This window comes from Hemiscyllium ocellatum, chromosome 20 (genome assembly GCF_020745735.1).
Source record: "Hemiscyllium ocellatum isolate sHemOce1 chromosome 20, sHemOce1.pat.X.cur, whole genome shotgun sequence".
Lineage (NCBI taxonomy): Eukaryota > Metazoa > Chordata > Chondrichthyes > Orectolobiformes > Hemiscylliidae > Hemiscyllium > Hemiscyllium ocellatum.
In genome coordinates this window covers 20,163,440-20,185,711 of record NC_083420.1, presented here as the reverse complement: position 1 = coordinate 20,185,711, position 22,272 = coordinate 20,163,440, and the positions used below count along the sequence as shown (strand labels likewise).

Sequence of the window (22,272 nt, the reverse complement as noted above, 5' to 3'; positions counted from 1 at the left end):
GATGTTCTATATCTCCTTGTACGAGAGTTGCTTCTATTCAGTGGTATGGCGGAGATTGTTTTTGTGGCATTTGGTTCCATGTGGGATGATGTTCTCAAGTGATTCTGATTTGTAGCCATGTCCTCCTAGTGTTTGATGTTGGTATGGAATTTGTTTTGGTTGATCCAAATATTATCACTGAAGTGTTTCTTTCGGTGACCAGGGGCATGCTGATTTTCCTTCAGCTAGGAGTACGTCATCTGTTGGGGGAGGTATGAGTTGCACAGTCAGATGACATGGCCACTCCATCGCAGTTGTTGAATTATGCTGGTGGTGCTGCTAGCTATGTTGGCCTCGTCCAAGATGCTGGCGTTCGTCACTTGTCTTCCCAGGTGATTGGCAGGATTTTTCACAGGGATCTCTGGTAATGTTGTGCCAGTGCATTAAGGTGTCTGCTGAATGTAGTGCACGTTTCAGCTCCACATAGCAATTTGGGAAGGACAACGGCTTTGTAGACCAGAAGTTTAGTCCAGGCTGCAGGTTATTGTCTTCAAATACCCTTCTTCTGAACCGGGCACAGGCTCCACTGACACAGGTCAGACGGTGTTGTATTTCTGCATTGGCCTTGAAGGAGAAAAGGCTGCTGAGGTATGGAAAGTGATCCACATTTTTAAGGATATGGTTGTTGATCCTTATTGTCGGAGGGGAGTAAGGACTGTTGGGTGGTGGTTGATGGAGTACTCCAGTCTTTTTTAATTTTAAGGGTAAGGTCTCGGAACTTCTATCCCCTTGAGAAAGCCATCCAACGTGCACTGCAGATCCTTTGAAGAGTGTGCTGCTGTAGCGTTGTTGTCTGCATATTGATGATCCAACATGGAGCCACTGGAGACTTTTCCCTTGAACCTTTTAAGTGTTCAAAGTTTGTGTGAAGATTTGTAGCTCGGATGCTTGTTGTAGTGGTTCTGTTCGCCGAGCTGGAAGTTTTTGTTGCAAACGTTTCCCCTGGCTAGGAGACATCATCAGTGCTGTGGAGCCTCCTGCGAAGCGCTTCTTTGATGTTTCTTCCGGCATTTATAGTGGTCTGTCCCTGCCGCTTCCGGGTGTCAGTTTCAGCTGTCCGCTGTAGTGATTGGTATATTGGGTCCAGGTCGATGTGTCTGTTGACGGAATTTGTGGATGAATGCCATGCCTCTAGGAATTCCCTGGCTGTTCTCTGTCTGGCTTGCCCTATGATAGTAGTGTTTTCCCAGTCGAATTCATGTTGCTTGTTGTCTGAGTGAGTGGCTACTAGGGATAGCTGGTCGTGTCGTTTCGTGGCTAGTTGGTGTTCATGTATGCGGATTGTTAGCTGTCTTCCTGTTTTGTCCTATATAGTGTTTTGTGCAGTCCTTGCATGGTATTTTATAAACTACATTAGTTTTGCTCATGTTGGGTATTGGCTCCTTTGTTCTAGTAAGTTGTTGTCTGAGCGTGGCTGTTGGTTTGTGTGCCGTTATGAGTTCTAAGGGTCGCAGTAGTCTGGCTGTCAGTTCTGAAACGCTCCTGGTGTATGGTAGTGTGGCTAGTCCTTTTGGTTGTGGCATGTCCTCGTTCCGTGGTCTATCTCTTAGGCATCTGTTGATAAAGTTGCGCGGGTATCCGTTTTTGGCGAATACCTTGTATAGGTGTTCCTCTTCCTCTTTTTGCAGTTCTGGTGTACTGCAGTGTGTTGTAGCTCTTTTGAATAGTGTCCTGATGCAGCTTCGTTTGTGTGTGTTGGGGTGGTTACTTTCATAGTTTAGGACTTGGTCTGTGTGTGTTGTTTTCCTGTGTACCCTTGTGGTGAATTCTCCGTTCGGTGTTCCCTGTACTATCACATCTAGGAATGGGAGTTGGCTATCCTTTCCTTCTTCTCTCGTGAATCGGATTCCTGTGAGTGTGGCGTTGATGATCCGGTGTGTTTTTTCTATTTCTGTGTTTTTGATGATTACAAAAGTGTCATCGACATATCTGACCCAGAGTTTGGGTTGAATTTGTGGTAGGGCTGTTTGTTCTAACCTTTGCATAACTGCCTCTGCTATGAGTCCCGAGGTTGGTGATCCCATGAGTGTTCCGTTGATTTGTTCGTATATCTGACTGTTGAATGTAAAGTGTGTAGTGAGGCACAAGTCCAGTAGTTTAAGTATGCCGTCTTTGTTGATAGGTTCCGCCTCCTGTTTTCTGTTATGTATGTCCAGTAGGTTGGCTATTGTTTCTCTGGCTAGGGTTTTGTCAATCGAAGTGAACAGTGCCGTCACGTCGAATGAGATCGTGGTTTCTTCTTTGTCTATGTGTGTATTCCTGATGGCGTCCAAGAATTCCTGTGTTGATTGTATGGAGTGTTTGGATCCGCTGACCAGGTGTTTCAGTTTCTGTTGTAGTTCTTTGGCCAGTTTGTATGCTGGTGTCCCTGGTAGTGATACTATGGGTCTGAGTGGGATGTCTGGTTTGTGTACTTTGGGTAGTCCATAGAAACTGGGGGTGTTGTTGCTTTCCGGTTTCATTCTTCGTAGGTCAGCTTTGGTTATCTGTCCGTTTTTTTGTAGATTCCTTAGTGTGTTATTTATTCTATTGGTGAGTTGTGGTGTGGGGTCCGAATCCTTCATTTGGTAGGTGTTGGTGTCTGCTAGTAGGTGTTGTGCTTTTTTGATGTAATCTGATTTATCTAGGATGACAGTCATTCTGCCTTTATCTGCTGGTAGTATGATTATGTTCTTATCATTTCTTAGTGCTTTCAGTGCTTCCCTCTCCTTGGTGTTGAGGTTATGTGTTTGTCTTTTTCTTATCATCATAGGTACGACCGTTTGTCTCACTGTTTGTTGTGTCTCTTCAGTCAGTCCATTGTTCCTGAGTGTGCATTCCAGTACTGCTAGGAAGTCTGCTGTCTTGGCGTCCCTGTGGTTGTAGTTGAGTCCCTTGGTCCGTATAGTTCTTTCCATGTCTGTGAGCTGTCTGTGGGAGAGGTTTTTAACCCAGGTGTGTGTTGTAGTGTCCTCTTTTTTTGTGTGTTAGTTTGGCCAGTTTTTCTTTTAGTGCCGTTTTTTTGTGATGTGTTGTCCTGTTCTGTCCTATAGTGACAGCCTGTTCTATGGTCCGGGTCCATTCATGATTAGCAGTCTTTGAAATTAACGACTTTTGGCGCGCAATTTCTTGTTTGTATTTGTGCAGTCGGTTGTGAGCGTCTGTGATCATTACCTTTTAAGGTTAAACAGCCTGCCATCCATAGAGTAAGTGATTTGAATTTTCGTGGGCAGGTTTTTGCCAGCGAGATTGTGGATGGCGGCAATGGAAATGGTGAACAGATTTGGTGTGATGATGCAGCCCTGTTTGACCCCAACCCATCTTCACTCCAGTCAGCAGTTGCAAAGCACTGGCGTAGATATGTTATTATGAAACAGCATCCTGATGAACTTACCAGAGCAGCCACTTTGTGACAGGTTCCATCAGAGACCCTGATGGTGAACTGTGTCAAAGGCCTTAGTTACATCTATAAAGGCCATGAAAAGCAGTTGTTGCTGTCCCTGGCATTTTTTCTTGTAATTGACATGCTGTGAAGGACTTGTTTGTTGTTTCTCTGAATGGTCAGAAGCCACACTGCAATTCAGGGAATATTTCCTCAGATAATGGCACAAGTCTATTGGCAAGGACATGGGCAAGTACTTGGTTGGTGGTTGACAAAGGGAGATGCCTCTCTAATTCCCACGGGTGGCCTTGTCACCCTTTCTGAATGTGGTCACAATCAATGCACCCCTGAGCTCCGAGATGAGTTCTTCTTTGAGCTACATCTTCAAGCATGTATGTCTTCGTGGAGCTATGGGAAACCATCCTTTAGGATCTCTGCAGGAATTCCATCAGAACTAGCTGCTTTGTTGCTTTTTCAGCTCCTTATGGCATCTTGTACTTCAGTTGCACGGGGAGGTTCTCCAACGTCATCTTGCATGAGTCTCTGGGAGATCTGTTTGATCTCCAATTTAACGTTGGTATTAAGGATGAGGAGTTCTTGGAAATGCTTTCTCCAGTGAGTGTCTATTACCTCATCCATAAGTAAGTTTTGTTTCTTTCAAGCGCAGGAAGTTTTAGACCATAGTGGTTTGGATCTATACTGCCTTGGTGGCACTGAAGCAGCCTCTTGTGTTACTGGCATCTGCCAACTGCAGAGTTTCAAGGGCTTCCTCAGTCCATCATTTGTTTTTGAGCTCCTTTATCCTGTTCTGGACATCAACCTTAGCTTTGGCAGAGGCCTTCCTTTTGGCCTTGCACTTGGTGTCATTTTGCTAGTTCTGAGTCATTCTCATTGAACCAGACCTGATGGTTTCATTGCGGGTGTTATTGCGGGTACTGAGAATGGTTGATTTAAGCAGAGAATGGTTGATTTAAGCAGACTCAGTGTCCTCCTTTGTTCTCCAGGTATTCTAGAGGTAGGTTTTTAGCAACCGATGCCAGTAGATGTGTAATTTCTGTGTCATTACCCAGGCTTTTGATGTTGAATCTTGGCTGGGTCTGCTTCTTCTGAACCCTCCTCTTCCTGCGTAGTCTGATGGACATGGTGTAACAGAAAAGGTGGTGATCAGTCCTGCAGGCATCTGAGCCAATCATAGCCCTGTTGACATTCTCAGCCTGATGGTCCCTGGAGCAAGCAATGACATAATGGTAAAGATGCCATTACTTCAAGCGCGTGTGCTTTGAATTTGTTTTTCTGACAGAGGAGTGTTTGTGATGGTGAAGTTGACTCACTGCATTTTGTGAGTAGAAGAATTCCACTGGAGTTCATGTGGTGCCATTCCAAAGATTATGGTCTCAACCAACCCTGGCATTGAAGTCTTCAAGAAGAATTATTTTCCCTCTTTGAGGGTGCTTGACAGCAGTGTGTCAAGGTTGGCATAGAAACTCTCCTTTACATGCTCTTCTGAATCAATTATTGGGGCACAAGCGCTCAAAACTAAAGCCACCTGGTTGTGAGTCAATCGTTGATCCTCACAAGAAGTTCAGAGAGGCAACTGATTGTTAATTGTAATATTGTGAATTCTGGGTTCATCAGCAGCCACCCCTTTCCAAAAGCAAGTGTAACTGAATTCCATCTCCTTCTATTGACCTTTGTCTGCAATGCGGGTTTTGGAAAGAGCAGCTAGGCAAATCTGGCATCTGCTCAGTTCTCTGACTGTGATTGCAGTTATTTTCTCAGGTCAGTCACAGTTAGGTTGGTCCATCAAGGTGCTTAGATTCCAGGCCTCAAAGTTTACTATTCTTCATTTCTGACCACATGGATGATCCCGCCGGATGCAGTAATCCAGTCAGTTTTGAGGCAAGCTATTTTAAGGGCACCTCTTCCAGCCCCTTCCCCTACCCTGAGCAAATCCTAAACAGGGTGCAGCTGCCAAAATGCTCTGTCTGCTTCTTCAAGGAGCAAGATGACTGAATTTGATACCCACCATCTAATGTGTCAGTTTGAGATTAGGATCTTACAGATATATCATGATCCTGTCTCCTTGGCCACTAGCTGGTTGCTATAGGACTTTGTTGGGGATTGTAAGTACATCTGGTTATTCTTGAAAGGACGCCTGTGCATGACATCTTAATATGGAGAGGCTGGTGCACAGACAGCCACAGACAGATCTTGGCAGATAGGGGCTCAAGCCCAGTGGCATGGAGACCAAGATGACTGGCGGTCCTTCTCTGTTGCAGCCTTTGTTCACCTTCGAAGCCGTTATGATGCTCCAATTAAAGTTCAGCTATCATCCTCCATCTGCTCCGCCTTTGAAGTTCTCATGTATCACGCTTGATCTGGAACTTCTCCCTTGACCTTACCATCATGAGTGACCCTGCCAGGAGCTGTGTTCCTGACTGCTTAGCTCATGGATTCAAAGGTAAGCACAAGCCTCTCCACCACCACAAAGTCATGATCCTCGAAGAGGATGTTGTTTAATTAACCACCGACCCAGATCTCTTGTGGGCGGCACGGTGGCACAGTGGTTAGCACTGTTGCCTCACAGCGCTTGAAGACCCGGGTTCAATTCCCGACTCAGGCGACTGACTGTGTGGAGTTTGCACGTTCTCCCCGTGTCAGCGTGGGTTTCCTCCGGGTGCTCCGGTTTCCTCCCACAGTCACAAGATGTGCGGGTCAGGTGAATTGGCCATGCTAAATTGCCCGTAGTGTTAGGTAAGGGGTAAATGTAGGGGTATGGGTGGGTTTCGCTTCGGCGGTTCGGTGTGGACTTGTTGGGCCGAAGGGCCTGTTTCCACACTGTAAAATCTAATCTCGTCTCGAAATTTATGTATTTTCAAAGTGCATGACTGACTAATTCAAGCTTTCAAGCTATAATGAACTTGTCCATTGCTAATCGTGGGTGTTTTCAAGTTGTTTTAAAGTAAATATAAGTGACTTGGGTGTATTTTTCTGAGCGAGTATCAGAAACAAACTCATGCTCTGGCCTCTGTTTTCGAATCATTCGGTTCTGTATTCAGGCCATTCAATAAACTTGATAAATAATTGAGGCTGGCACATCTGTACAGTACTGAGAGCCTGTTGTCAGTGCATTATCTGAGGTTCTCTTTTTCAGAGACTATCTCATTTGTTTTGGATAACTAGTAGATCGCAAGGTAAAATTCCACAAATAGTGCTGGAATTCACTTTGTGTCTTGGTCGCCAATTGTTTTCCACAAAAGAACTACCTCATAGATTATAGAGCACATTGGAACGAGGTCTTTAACGATTTTAATTCTTTTGTTGCATTTTAAAGGAATAAAATTAATTTGGGACATTACAAGCTTTTCGATGAACAAAGGCATTAAGAAGTCCTGAGCATATATTGCATACACACAGTCACACTTTGTTTGTGATTTTCAGAAATGAAATTATTCACACTCGTTTGAAATTTTTGTTCCAGAATTATCTCACCTTGCCTCCTAACTATGATAACATTTGAAGTATCTCCCAAGTTTCAGCCACACAGCTTTACCAGTCAATACTTTTTGTGACATCCAAGATATCCAAACCCTTTCAATGTTTGTTTACCAAATCCTAATCTGACTGTTTAAAAATGTCTTAGATTAGATTAGACTTACAGTGTGGAAACAGGCCCTTCGGCCCAACAAGTCCACACCGACCCGCCGAAGCGCAACCCACCCATACCCCTACATTTACCCCTTACCTAACACTACGGGCAATTTAGCTTGGCCAATTCACCTGACCTGCACATCTTTGGACTGTGGGAGGAAACCGGAGCACCCGGAGGAAACCCACGCAGACACGGGGAGAACGTGCAAACTCCACACAGTCAGTCACCTGAGTCGGGAATTGAACCCGGGTCTACAGGTGCTGTGAGGCAGCAGTGCTAACCACTGTGCCACCGTGCCGCCCACAAATGTGTTACATTTGTGTCTTGTGTCTTGTGTTACAAATTTCACATGCCTTACTTTTTAGAAATATCATAGGTGTTTTACCAAAAAGTCTTGGAACATAGCTTGTTGTTATCTCTTGTTCCATGTATGCTGTATATTAGAAGCTTGAGTGAGCAAGCTGGGTATCATCAAATAATCTTTCATTAGCTAAGAGTGCAATTATTACCTTCCTCTAATGAGGATTCTACTGAAAAAAAAAAGAATTTGTGAAAAAGGATTTTGTGCTAATTAAGTTCCCTTTGAGGTTACCTCTCTTGTGCAAAAATATGTTTTTCCATAGTCATTTTGTCTCTGCTAATGCCTCTTGGCTAATTTATAATCTGATTTCTAAGTTTAGAGAAATGGAAACCCCCAGTAAAAGTCAGTGAATGTGCAGAAGAATTTGCTGTTAGAACTCATGAAGACAAACCTGAAGAAGAGCAAAAAGGTTAAATCATGTTGAATTTTGTTGACAAGCAACTCAACCCACTGGGTTGACAACCTGTCATCAATGATCGGCATGTCTTCACTTCAGCTGCAAATGTTTCAGAACCTTGATACCACTTTATTTTGCCTCACCTACAGGGCATGTATTATACTCATACCTTATTTGGATTGATCAGATCAGAGGCAATATAAACCTCCTATTGAACATAGATTTGTATTTCTGTTCCTACACCAGTTTGGAAATCCATTATTGTCAATTTCCTCATCCCAGTTGCTGCATTCGTCTTGTTTTATTGCCTGGCATTCATCCCTTCTGTTTATACATATCATGCTTTAAATATTTAATTATTGACTGATATTTGTGTGCAAATCACAAATGGCTACCTAACTGTTAAGAGCCATGTACCCCTTTGCAGATTTAATTATTTACCTTGAATTATGATTGTGCCTGAACATATTTTCCAGGATAACCAAGGCAGTGGACTGAGGATTGACTGGTACAAATAATTAAAAGAAAACTTGCATCCCGTTCACACAGGATATTGTTCTCCCCCGTACGATAGAAAGTTTCTTTTCCTGCCATGCGTGGGGGTAATAGTTTTACACTCTACACTGTTAACAATAGTTGGCAGTTTTAGTCTTTTAAGCTGTTGATTAAAGCTATGCAATTTTTTAGCAATTTAACTTCGAATTATTTTTTTTTCTTCATTCATACCTCTTCCAATCTAATCGATCATTCAGTCCAATTAATCACTTCAATACCAGATTAATATATATTAGCGATGTATCAACATTATTATGTTTGCTGTAAAACCTTGCATGTTAGGCTGTGTATGAAGTGTTAACAGCAACAATATAACATTACTGTTGGCTTTATTTGTAATTAACTGAACAGATGTGCCTGTCTATGCTGTCACTGATAGCTCCCACCTACAAGATAGTCATTGTTCTCACACACATGAATAACAACTTAAAAGTTTTCAGAGTGGACAACAAAGTTGAGAGACGGGGCGTACAGAGAGAACCATTCCATCTGCTGAAGAATTAAAATTTCTGTTTTGATATATTCTCAACTTCCAATAATAGCAAAAAATGTGCTTTGCTTTAAATGATGGAACTTTTCATTTGGCGGAGGTAGTTAATGATACTAGAAACAGGCTTGCACCGACTAGCTTGTCAATTTCTGGTTCAGTGGTTCTGATTGAACTGACTTATTCATGTGCTGCAGATGTTAGCAATCTGCCTACATGTTTCTCAAGGATACATTTGTGCAGTTAGTTCACTTAATTTGAGTTATTCCTACTTTGTACTCCAGGTTACAAAGACCACTTAATTTGTGATCTTGGGAATCAGGTGCCAAGAAACATGGAGGTCTGTGTTGTTTATGTGTACTTAAACAAGGTTTTAAATCTTTGAGGTGAACAGTTCAATGCTTTTTTTAAAAGAAAATGTAGAGGAAAAACTGTGCTGCCTATTGGTAGGTCTCCAGTGACGCAGAGAAAGGTGGAACAATCCAGCAAGTCAGTCGTTGTGGAGTGCAGTATAGAGGGAAGGACCAATGGACACTAGGTTGAGGGAACTTGTGCAGTTGTTCTAAAATTCAAATAATGACGAGTTTAGTTTGTGGTTTGTTTAAGGTATCTGAAGGAGAAATCCTTGCTAAAGTTAAATAGCATTTAGTGAATGGACAGCAATTCGTTGAAAGAAACTGATTGCAGCAGTACCAACCAGAGTTTGAGCAAGGAACTTGAAGAAATTCAAGTTTGAAGTTCAATCCTTCTCTGATATCTTTAATTAACTCCTCCCAGTGTTTTGTTTTGTCTAGTATGGTATTTTCTATGGTTTTCTTGTTTAATAAACATTTTAATTTTGGCAGAGTTTATGGGCGATGCTACAACTGAGTGGAGCTTTGCAGTCTGTGAGTGCAAAAGATGAGAGCTGCACGTGACTGAGGCAAATACAACTGTGTTTGTTGTGCCACAATTCTTGCCAAACAGGAAACAAATCAGACCACAACAATTTCTTAGATTAAATGTTCAACTAGTTATAAGATCCAGAAAAAAAAGCAACAATTATGTCTGTAAATTTCTTTGCAAATGAGCACCTCTGCTGGCTGTTAATTGGTCTGGTCTCCATTCAGGTGTAGCATGATATTAGCTGACAATCAATCATCCTCCTTTTCCTTGAAATCAGGACCCTCCTACCAAAGAAATTTACAGTCTGTTTATAATTGTTCCTGTGTTTTCCAGATCTTACAACTAGTTTAAGCTTTAATGTTACGCTGGTGTGATGTCATGGGCAACTGGGCACTCTCAGATCACAGCAGCTGTGTTGGGAAAATTTTTTTGTTAAAAGTACACCCGCAGCCTCTTGTCAATGTGCTCATTAACTGACCTGCATGGTTAAAAGTGAAATAAAGCCAAGATCTGATGAGCCATGTTTCATTCTGCGATGTCCCGTCTTGTATTAACATCAGTGGAATCATTACAAGAGCCAACCTGGAATGTAAATTCAGTATTACATCAAATCCAGTTCCAGGTTCAAATGAATACCAGAACACTCTTAAATTGTACTTGCTGAATGTTTGCAGAGCATAGAGTTTCACGCACATGCACAGACACAGACATACACACCATCATTCTGTGCCAAATATTACAGTAAGGAAAGGACCTCTGCACATTGGCATTATTGTAATTCTATCTGAGCAAGAAAGAAGCAGCATAAAAATCCTGGCTTGAATATGAACTGCACTCTGCTACCAATTGTGTAATATAGCTGATGAATACAGATGATTGCGTTCCTATTGATATAATCTTGCATACTGCTTCAAGTTTTTGATTTTTGCAGTAGAAGTACATCGCCGGCATAATGAAAAGATGTTTTTTGTAAACCTCTACTCATTAGTTTGAAAACAAGTATTGAAAATATTGTTATTTATGCTACTCTTCCCAGACTCTTTAAATTGATCCATTAATGGAATTGACAAACCAGTAGCTGAAGATTTCTCATGCACAGAGTAACATCTTTTGGTGCAAGGAAGATGGATTTTTTTTTGGCAATAGTTTGCATCAGTTTCCCAGAAAAATAACTTGAGGCATGGAACTTCTGAGGAAACTGATCATTTAATATCCAGAGGAGTGCTTTGCAATGTGCAAATAGCTTTCAAAGTAAATAAGTTAAGGGTGTGTGTATGTAATGTTCATAACCCCAGATGTTTTTCAAATTCTTTGGAAAGTTGCAAAGTATTGGCTGAGACCACAGACATTTGACTGAATTAATTTATTTTCTCAACTTTGAAGTGGTGACCAGATCCACTCATTTTCTGTAGGCCATTTTAATCAATTTCAAAGTTCTCTGTATGGTTGCAACATGTGTTGAAGTATGTTATGAATATTGAGTTATTAGAGTATCAAAATTTGGCTAGTTTGAGGGAGTGCATGAGAACCACACTGATTGAGCAATTAAAGAATTAGGCATCCATCCAGAGAACCAGTCTGATGGGAAGTTACAATGTAGTTGTTCATATTTGAGGCTTGGGGATCATTTGAGATGCATTGTAAACTGAGAATTTGTTTCACAGCTGTGTGTGGTAACTTAAGCTCTTGTTTACATGAGCATATTTGAAGATTAATTAACTCTGAGTGCTTAAAGACTTTTCAAACTTTAAGAATTTGTAAGCAATCTTGGCAAAGCAGATTTGCTGTAAATTAATAAAGATGAATGCTGTTACATATAATTAAATGCAATTGTGAAAAAAAAACATTTCCAAGTTATAAAAATTATTGTGTTTTTGATGAGAGTGTAGTGATCGTGCTGCTGATTTCCGGCGCATTTTATGTTTTTCTCTGGATTTTCTCTGAGACTGGGGCAGCAGAAGAGAAAAACCATTGACCTCATGATAGTAAAAAATGATAAACACATCTGCATATTGTCATTTGAAGTTCAAACAAAAGTCGGCTTTATTTGTATTTAAATTCATGAAAAAGAAAGAATCTGCATCTGGATAATGCTATACACAGACTTTGATTGTCCTAAACACTTCACAGCCAGTTAATTACTTTTAAAGAACAATCACTAAGAAAGACAGCAATTAATGTCGATATGGAAATGTCCCATGCATACAAATAACCAGGTTACCTGTTTAGTGACCTCAGTTAAATTGTAGCCCCAAGTGATGAACTTCTCAGTCTGTGCTTTATGCTTTACTGTAGCTTCCTGTCACAAATGGGTAAAGTGAAGGACATAATTCTAATGTCGGAGCATAACCAGAAATCAGAGCATGAGTAAACCATTTCGCCCCTCAAACCTGTTCGACCATTCACTACGATCATATGACTATAATTCTATTTTCCTGCCTGTCCTCTTTAATTAATTAACTACCATTAATTCCCTTGTCAATCAAAAATCTGACTAAATTAACTTTGGATATATTCAATGAATTAGCTTCCTCTGCTCGCTGTGGAAGAGAGCTCTGAATACTGTTGGCTGTCAGAAAAGAAATTGCCGCTGATAAAAGTCTAAAATGGGATAGCCCTCAGTTTTATTTTCCTCCATAAAGGAAAAGCATTTTCTGGGTTCCTACCCTATCAAAACCCTTCGGGATCTTTCACATTTCAATTAGGTCCACCTCATTCGTTCAAAGTTAGAAGAATATTGGCTCAACTTGCTCACCTTTTCCACATGAGATATCCCCAAGAATCTGCTTGATGAATCTGCAGAATCCTCCACAGTTGAGCTGCAAAAGGCTTTTTAGATCATTTAGCAAGCAGAAAGACACTCTGCAAGGATGAAGACCCAGCTATGCTGCACAAGCATAAAATGTTACCTCTTGCTGCACCTTTGATTTATTTTTCTCTGCTGAAAAATGGGTTACATCCTGCAAGAGGTACAAATGTACACAAATCACTCAATATATAAAAGCAAAGACAACTGAAGAGACTGTGACAACTACAAGGGCATCTCACTCCTTAGCATTATGGGGAAGGGCTTGACATGGGTCACACTTAAAGGACCCCATATACTTGCAGACCAAGTTTACCCAGAAGCACAGTATAGGTTCGGTCATACCTTTGTTGGCAGATCTGTTGTGAATATGATGTTTTCCATCTGTCAGCTACAGAAAGTATGGAGAACAGACTAGGCATCTTTGCTTCTGTAGATCTCACCAAAGCACTCAATGTTATCACCAGAGCAGGTAGGGCTTTAGAAGATCTTGATTGCTGAAGCTGCTTGGTTTCATCCAGTCCTTCCACAACAGCATGCAATGCACAGTTTGAAGCATGGAATTGAAAGCCCCCACAAAAGGAAGATACTTGACATCATTTCCATACTCTTGACCTTCCTGTAGATGTGAAAGGACACTTCTTTTACAATCGGTCATATGGTATGCTTTGTAATCTATTAAAACTGCATTTTTAACTTTGCATTAATCAGAGAGCTCCTCTCAGCTGCTGATGCTGCACTCATCACCCAAACAGGAATCCAACTGCCAAGAGGCAGTGTGTCTTCCATGCCTTTTAATTAGGTCTTCTTGATTATGAGCAACAAGGAGAAGAGGTTTGTAATACAATAGGTTTTGTGATTCTGCCCCAAATACATTCAGGAACACCCTCCTGGAAGTGGTTAGATAATTCTGCCACCTCCGATCCAAGGTGGCAGTCTGTCCCTTGACACAGAACTTGGTGCAAGCATAGCAAAAACCAACCTTTGGTTGACTAACTAACAACATACATGAATTATATTATGCTGACCCTTGGGACCAAGCTGACAGTTAATTTGGCCTTTGTACTTCATGTGTATGGTTGTGAAACATGGCTGAATTACAACTATTAAGAAATGAGGCGCCACAATTTCTATCTTTGCTGTCAGTGGTGAATTATGGGCAGATGCCGGCCAGACCAAATTATATGCAATAGGGTTTTGAAAAGCAAATAATTGAAGTTGTTCGCGTTCAGAAAACACATGGCTATGTTGGTTTGGGGCTGACTGAGAATGGAAGATGGTCACATACTGAAGGCTATTTGTGGTATTGCAACTGGAGTCAGAAGATCACTTGTAGTTCAAGATTACGAGCAAACATGACTCAAAGGCTGAAGCATTGACTATTACATTTGGAAGTCACTGTCTAAAGGAAGAGGAATATGGTGATGCTTTCTGTCGGCTGGCATGCACGGTTGTGATAGCTTGTACCTATATTAACTTGTTAATCCTGCAAATAAAAAGACAAAATGGCAGCTCCATGTGCAGCACTTGTGGCAGAACTTTCTTCTCAAGGACTTTGATCATGAGCCATCAGTAAAGGCGTGCCATAGAAAGACTAATGATTCTTGTCCATTCTCGTTTGTAGGTGGGAGGATGCCAACAATGGTTAAAGGGTAGACGTGGCCATTTTTGAAGTAGTGCCATGACATCTTTGTATATGGCTGTAATATGTATTGCTGGAAAAGCGCAGCAGTTCAGGCAGCATCCAAGGAGCAGGAGAATCGATGTTTCGGGCATGAGCCCTTCTTCTTCACCCTCACCTTAACCTCCTTCCATCTATCACATTTCCAACGCCCCTTCCCCAAGTCCCTCCTCCCTACCTTTTATCTTAGCCTGCTTGGCACACTTTCCTCATTCCTAAGAAGGGCTCATGCCCGAAACGTCTATTCTCCTACTCCTTGGATGCTGCCTGACCTCCTGCGCTTTTCCAGCAACACATTTTCAGCTCTGATCTCCAGCATCTGCAGTCCTCACTTTCTCTTATATGGCTGTAATAATCAGTCCTGATGGATTTTTTTTATGTTCAATACCAGGGGGATAATATTCATCCAGCTCTTCTCCCATAATGTAATGCTCTAGCCATTAAACAGTCTACCTACCGACCAATTTACTGTTCTCAAAGTAAGATAGCAAAATGTTCACATCAGTTTGTGCATTCAAACACCTAGACTTCCAGATCCAACGCTTTGAATGCATTTTTTTCACTGGACATAGGGAGTTAAAAGCTGACCTTAGAAGTCTGTAAAATAATGAGGTCTATAGATGAGATGAATGGCAGGTGTCTTTTGCCTAGGATGGGGGATTTCAAGAGTAGAGGGCACATTTTTAAGGTGGGAGGGGAAAGATTTTGAAAAAGACAGGCCAGGCAATATGAAGAGTGCTTTGTGTGTGGAATTAACTTCCAGAGGAAATGGTCGATGCGGCTACAGTTAGAATGTTTAACAGGTATTTAAATAAGTACATGAATAGGCAAAGATTGGAAAGACATGGGCCAAATGGTGGTAGATGGGGCTAGTCTAGTTTGGGATTATGGTTGGCACAGACTCGGACTGAAGGATCGGTTTTTGTGCTATATGACTCTATGAAAATTTGCCTTTCAAGTCTTATACTTTCGAGTAACAAAATCATTCTTAACTCAGAAACCATAATAACCCAAAATTGATGCCAATAGGATTAATGTATATTGATTATAAATAGCAATATATAATTGATCCATGTTTTGATATTGCCTTGGGCACCAAAACCTTATTTATGTAAATTATTATTGCAGTGTAGGTCTAGTCATTCAAAGTGAATTTTTGCTGAGTAGGGGAGGAAACAAGTTATCCTGTAGTTTGAATTGAGCAATTTTAACTTTTAAAAACAGTTATTCAATGTTGGAAATTGGAGAATTCTTTTTAAACAAGTTTTTTGAGCAATCACTTTACTGGTTAAGCTGTTTGAAAGTGACTGAATCAAGAATACTCTGCTATTTGGTTTTCAGCTGGGGAACATGAAGCCTCCAAGGAAGAATGCCCAGCTGATCTCTTATGTTTCTGAAAATCAAACCCTCCTGTTGAGTTCAGGATGAAACGTGTTTTTTCTTTTGAAGGAAGTGAATGGACAAAGTTCTCAATGTTGTTTGTCCTGAGCAAGTTGTATATGAGAGTCCAAGAGAGAGTTGTGTGAGGTTAATGACTTGACCACATCTGTGAGTACGTCAGAAAGTCAGACTTTCGGACACCGTGGCCAAGTCTTTCTTTTAGAAAGACAACCTCTGCAAAAAAAAAATATTTTTTTTCCTTTAAAAGCTTGTGCATTTGTGTGTAGCTATGTGTGTTTCAGGGATATGTAGAGGAAGACATATTTATTATTCTATATTATTGAATGATATCTTTATTGAATACATATTTTGTTTTGATCATAAACCAATAATTGTGTTTATTCGTGAAGATGTTGTGGCCATTTTGAAAATTTGGCTAAGTATTTTTATTTCACAATGTTGATCCATGGCATAGAGGGACCATAAAGAGGTGAGCAGAATTTGGCCATTCAGGTCATTGAGTCTGCTCCACCATTCGATCATGATGGGTGTGTTTCTCAACCCCATTCTCCTGACTTCTCCCTGTAATCCCATATCTCCTGACTAATCAAAATCTATCTTGCTGTGTTTTTAGTGACCTCAATAACTTGGCATCCACAACCCTTTGCAGCAATGAGTTTCACAGATTGACACTTAAGAGCTGCAGAAATTCCATCTCATCTCAGTTCTGAAGGGTCGACCCTTCACTCTGAAGCTGTGCCCCTGGGTCTTAGTCTCTCCTACTACTGGAAATATTCTCTCCACGTCCACTCTATCTATGCCTCTCAGTATTCTGTAAGTTTTAATAAGATCCACCTATCCTTATAAACTCCCATGACTACAAACCCAGAGTCCTCAACTGCTCCTTATATCCCCAGGATCATTTTTGTAAACCTCCTCTGGAACTCTTCCATACTGGCACATCCTATCTTGGCCCAAAATTTCCCACAATATTGCAGATGTGGTCTGACCAGAGCCTTGTCCTCAGCATTGCTGTTGTATTTTGCCATCTCAAAATGAATGTTAATGTTACTTCCTAACTACCAAATTCACCTGCATGTCAACCTTAAGAGAATCCTGAGTTAGAACTTCGGACTTCCGTTGTGTTTTAGAATTCTGAAACCTGTCCACGATTAGAAAATAGTCCACATTTCTAATTTTCATACAAGATGCAATAGCGCACACTTGCCTACATTATATTCTATTTGCCATTTCTCTCCTTGTCTGTACAAGTTTGTAGCCTCTCTGCTCCCTCAGCACTGCCTAGCCCCCATCATTTTGTGTTGTTGACTTCCAAGTGACAGTGTGCTGCTCCATCCTCTGTTGTAACGCATGTCATTGCCATGTTGGAATATTGTAGCAATTTCTCCAGGACAATTTTAGTTAATCAGCAGATTCAAGCATTGGATTCCAGCTTTGTGTAAGATCTTTAGAATCAACTGTGACATGACCTGCTGAGAGCAGGCAAAAATGGCAGCTGCTGTATTTTCACACCTTTGTTTTAAATTGATAGCGTTTACAGTCCTTTTAATGAATTGCTCGAGAAGTTGTTTAAATCTTCTAAATCTAAGTTTATTCAACTTCTTGACAGTTGTTTTCTTTTGAGGCACAATTAGGATGAAGGTTTTGTTGTGAAGAATGTTGTAATTACCCTTGATATTTAATGTACGTTTGGATGTGGTGTGCTAGTTTAACTGTGGGTTTTGTGTGTGGATGTAATGTTCGATAAATAACAAGGAATATAGGTGTGTGACCTAGTAGTTTTACATTATTCTCCAAATGAAAGAATGTTTTTGAACTTTGAGGCACCTGTTGGCTTTTAATAATTCTTCATTGACCACTGTGGCCTGCTTTCAAGTTAATGAACCTGGCACTCTAGCCTTCCCATTCTTTGATCAGGGTGACAGCTGTAGAAGGTCAGAGGAAAAGTGAAGTCAGCTCTAGTCCTTAGTTGTAGCCAGGCAATGGAATGATTTTTCTCTAGCACAGCAGTTATCGCCTTGAGATACAGGTGCAGACAATTAATAGGTGCAGTCTTTGACAACAGGTAGCTGCGAGGCAAATGGCTAAACAAGTGGACTGAAGTGAAGAAAATGTTTAAAAGAATGGTCAGAATCTAAAAATCCTGCCTTAGGACAAAAGAGGTGTGCCTCTCCAAATTTTTCTTTCAAGCCCTGGTTATTACACAACCTTTTAGCATCTATTGGCATGTAATTATACAGTACAATTGTTTTTGTTAGAATTCTTCTCAACCGCCAACCACCTCTCTTCTCTTCTCCCACCCCCCCCCCCCCAATTTCTTTCATTCCCATACTCATTCTTGTTGTCAGCATTTATTATGTCTCCCCAGTGTTAGACACCTTCTAACATTGTGTATCACTTTGCAATCAAAAATTGATGTCCTTAACTTTTTGTCTGTGCTGCTCTAACCAGCTGCCAGGCAGCATACTCCAGAAACCGAGGTTTAGCTTCTTACAAGACAATCTCTTCTGCCCAACTCTTTCTCCCTCCCCAGTCCATTCCGGTTCCTCACTTTATCACTTTACCTCTTTGTACATGCAGATTTTGTCCTGGCTGGACTGCGAGGAGTTTTAAAGTAATCTTTTAGATTGTTTCTGAATTGCAGCATTCCATCAATAAATCTTGAATCCTGAATTATCTGTGCACTTAACAGGAACTAAATTTCAACAGCAGCTTAGATTAATGGTACAATGTAAATACAATAAAACAACCTAAAATACTTCAGGGGAGCATTATGCAGTAAACTACAATGCAAGTCACTGAAAGACGTGTTTGGATAGGTGATAAAAAGCTTGTTCAAATCATTGGTTTTGAAGGAGGAAAGAAATAGAGAATTTTAGGAAATTCCAGAGCTTTGGGTCTCCACAATTGAAGGCAATGCCATCAACAGTGGAATGATTAAGATTCCAGAATTGGAGAACCTCTATGTTAGGAGGGTTGTCAGGCAGGTGGTGGTTAAAGCTGAAAATGTGTTGCTGGAAAAGTACAGCAGGTCAGGCAGCATCCAAGGAGCAGGAGAGTTGATGTTTTGGGCATGAGCCCTTCTTCAGGTGGTGGTTAAATACAGGGGTGAAGAAGTGGAAGAATTTAACAAGAAGGAGGAAAATTTTTAAATTAAGATGTTGCTTGATCTGGAGCTAGTGTAGATCAAATGAGCACAGAAATGATGAATGAACTTGGCACGTCGTAGGAAACTGTCAGCCATGTTTTTGATGAGCTTATGGGATGGTAGAACATCGGAACCGTACCAAGTGCATGGAAATAGTTAAGTTGAGAGGTAACAAAGATATGATGAAGGCTATCAGTAGCAGAGAAGGACAAGGCAGAGGTGAAATTTGATGATATTGCAGAGCAGTATTTAGACAGTCTGGGTGTGGATGTGAGGCTGGAAGCTCAGCTTGTCGTTCACTTCTTCACCTGGAAGCTATTTCCTACAAACGAAATAAAATGTGCATTTATATAGTGCCTTTCACAACTCAGGACATCTGAAAGCACTTTACAATGCTTTGAATTTTTTTTGGAGTGTAATCACTTATGTAATGTCGGGAAAACTTACTATGGTCAGATCTGTTTTTGTAATGTCAATGAAGTGGCAAAGATTGGCTGGGGCACCAAGTATAAATCCCCTGCCTTCATGCCAAATAGCTATGGGATATTTTAAGTCCTGTGAAAAGGGTTTTATCATTTCAATGTGAACTGCGAAAGCTTTGGGCGTTGCTATGCTTCCTGACCACTCGACTGGAATGTCGGCCTTGATTTTGACTCTGTCCTGTGAAGTGAAGTTCAGCTTACTACTTTGTGATTCTGAGGCAAGACTGCCACCAGTGAGCTGCAGCTGACAAATTCTTGGACTCGAATGATTATACTGCTGAATCAAAGTAGACTGCAGTAGACCATTCTACATTATCTGTGGTGTGCTATTTGGTCATCCTCAGAACTTTGCTCAATGATTTGCAGACTGTTAGTAATGAGCAATTATAATTGCAACTTGGAAAATCATTGACCTCACCACTTACAAACTGACTGTGATTTCTGAATGATTTTGCTGTCTTACGTGAGCAATTGATTGGAATTGCTGGGATAGCTAAGGAGAACTTTTTGACTTGTGCAAGGAAAAATACGGGCAGTCTTCATTTAACATGCCCTGTATAGTGTTGTTTAACTTTCTAAAGTCATTGTTATTTTGGCCTGAAAACTTGTTCAGCATTGTAAAATTTATTTAAATGTCATTTATGGTATCTGACTTGATTGGTGACACTTTGGCACAAGCTGTCTGACTTGAGGCTGCTATCAGTGCCTGGCCTCGTGACTTGTGACCATGCCACACTGCTGGCCAACCTGCCACTAATCACCAACCATGCTGCAGTTGGCACCAGTAGCATGATGCCATGATCCCACCCCAAAGACTGCCACTGCTGCCTGAATCCACCTGGACAGACCAGAGTAGGCCATTCACCTAACCCAGCCTTCTGATAGTGGCCAGAACTTCTGGGTCGCAGCATCCAAAGGCAATGAATAAAGAAGGGGAACTACTGTACTCCATTCTGGATGAGAGTGGCCATCCCACTTCAACCATCCATGAGACTAGACAAATCCAGTGGTCCATTTGACAATGCTATCTATCCTACTGGCTGTGAAACATGACCTGCCACAGGAGCCAGGCATTCCAGGGTCCATGCCAGAAAGAGAGGAAGAAAATGGCACCAAGCCCATCCACAGCAAAGCAATGAGGAGGATGACTGACTGGCAAAGCCCTACCACCAGCCAAAAGGAATAGCCCCTTTGAATGGGACCCAAGCATACTCTAGAAGTGGTGGCATCCAACAGGGAGAGATGCCACAATCCCCCAAAAAGACACCACCAGGCAATGTCTGTGACATGACCACTAATGAACAATGGCCTCAGCAGGCAGCCTGGAGCCTGTTGAGCAAAGGCCTTCCAGTACAGATCTCAGGCAGCAATGCCTTACACTCCACTCTCAGGATATATTACTGGAGATATTATACACAGAAGGTTATACTTGCATACAACATTTTAATATATTTGTTTTAACTTAGTTTATTTACTAGTGTAGGAATTTTACCATTTAAAGTATAATATTTGAACGTGCAGGGTACAAGTAAAAAAATTGTCATGCTTTTGTTTCAGCTAAGGCAGGTTGTACAGAACCTAACTCCAGTTTTAATCTTTGCACTTAACGTTAAGATTTTCAAGAACACTGCCACAACTTTGAGTGAAGATTTGATGGGATCTTAAATCTAGTGTATTCGGGTGAGTGATTAGGAGACACCTAATTAAAGGGTAATGGAAGTGTAGAATATACTCGAAAGAAAAATCAGTAGATGCTACCTTGATTACAAATTGGATATTTTTGCAAGGTAAGAGGATAAATAATTTTGGAGGCAATTCAGGTAGCTGGGGTTGAAATACGGACCAGTCATGATTTCATCAAATGGTGGAAGAGGCTCGATGATCTGAATGAACATTTTACTCAAGTTTTCAAAAGTATTTCTGTTCTCATTTTATTTGCTGCAGGAACTGCTGCCTCCTGGTGTTTAACAACTGGGATACTTTGAAACTTTTCATCATGAAGAAAATATTAAATTGCATTTCAATGATTGTTGCACATGGTGTAAAAGGACGAGAACTTTCTGGCTCACTGAAAATCATACCACAGTTTTACTTATAATTGATCAGCCTTTATGTCTTTTGTGTGTCACATATCCATTGAATTTTTTTGTCAACTTACTTGTTCAGGAAAAAGGGACAGTATTACAGATGGGCTTGTAATGAATTGCCTCGAAATAGCAGGAGGTCAGTAAACAGTAATGGTGTGGTTGGAATTTAGTGAATTGAGTTTTGATGTGACTTTGTCTGTGTATTAAAGCCATGAATGGTGCTAGGAAAGCTTTCATTGTGTTGATGTAACTTATAATTATAGAGCCGCAAAACATTAAACAGAAGATCCTGCCCTGTCTGAGTGCTGTAGTCTGTTATTTGTCATCGAAGGATATGAAGTTTCAACCCATTATTGGGTTTGTGGGTGCATGCTCCACAATTCTTCACCTCAAAAAATTGCAGGGTTGGTATACATCTGAAATTAATCAAATATATTTAATCCAGGTGTGTGCTGTGAAGCTTATGTTTGTAAATTCATTTATTGCAGTAAAGGAACTTATATTTGGAAGATCTTGTATTTCAATGATTGGGTCTGTATCTCTGCCGGAAGGTTCAGGTTCAAGTTTCACTTTGGGATACAATGACCGCTGAGGTGTGTCATCGCATGCCTAAACAGTTAGATTTTAAAATTTAATTTGCCTTTATATGTGGTAACTTTAGCACCTACCACAGCCCCCATACCGACCCTTTCCCACAATGTTCTCAACAGCCGAGTAGAACTATTGCAATATAGGAAACGTGGCAACCAAATGACATACAGCAATTCCTTTCAAACAGCAATGAAATAATTTGCTTTAGTAATGTTGGTTAATAGACCAGTGTTGGCTTGGGCATGTGGAAATAATGCGTCTCTTTAAATAGTGTCCTTTTCATAAACTTGAGGCAGTCAGCGCTTCTGTTCAATAGCTTATGTTGAAGACTGCGCAGTG

The 22,272-nt window shown here is 40.9% G+C and overlaps 1 protein-coding gene across 1 annotated transcript in view; it reads left to right on the top strand.

The window, feature by feature from the left end:
* LOC132825165 (dynein axonemal assembly factor 5-like) overlaps positions 1-22,272 on the top strand; it is a 122,670-nt gene that overhangs the window by 43,794 nt on the left and 56,604 nt on the right. The window lies entirely within an intron of this gene.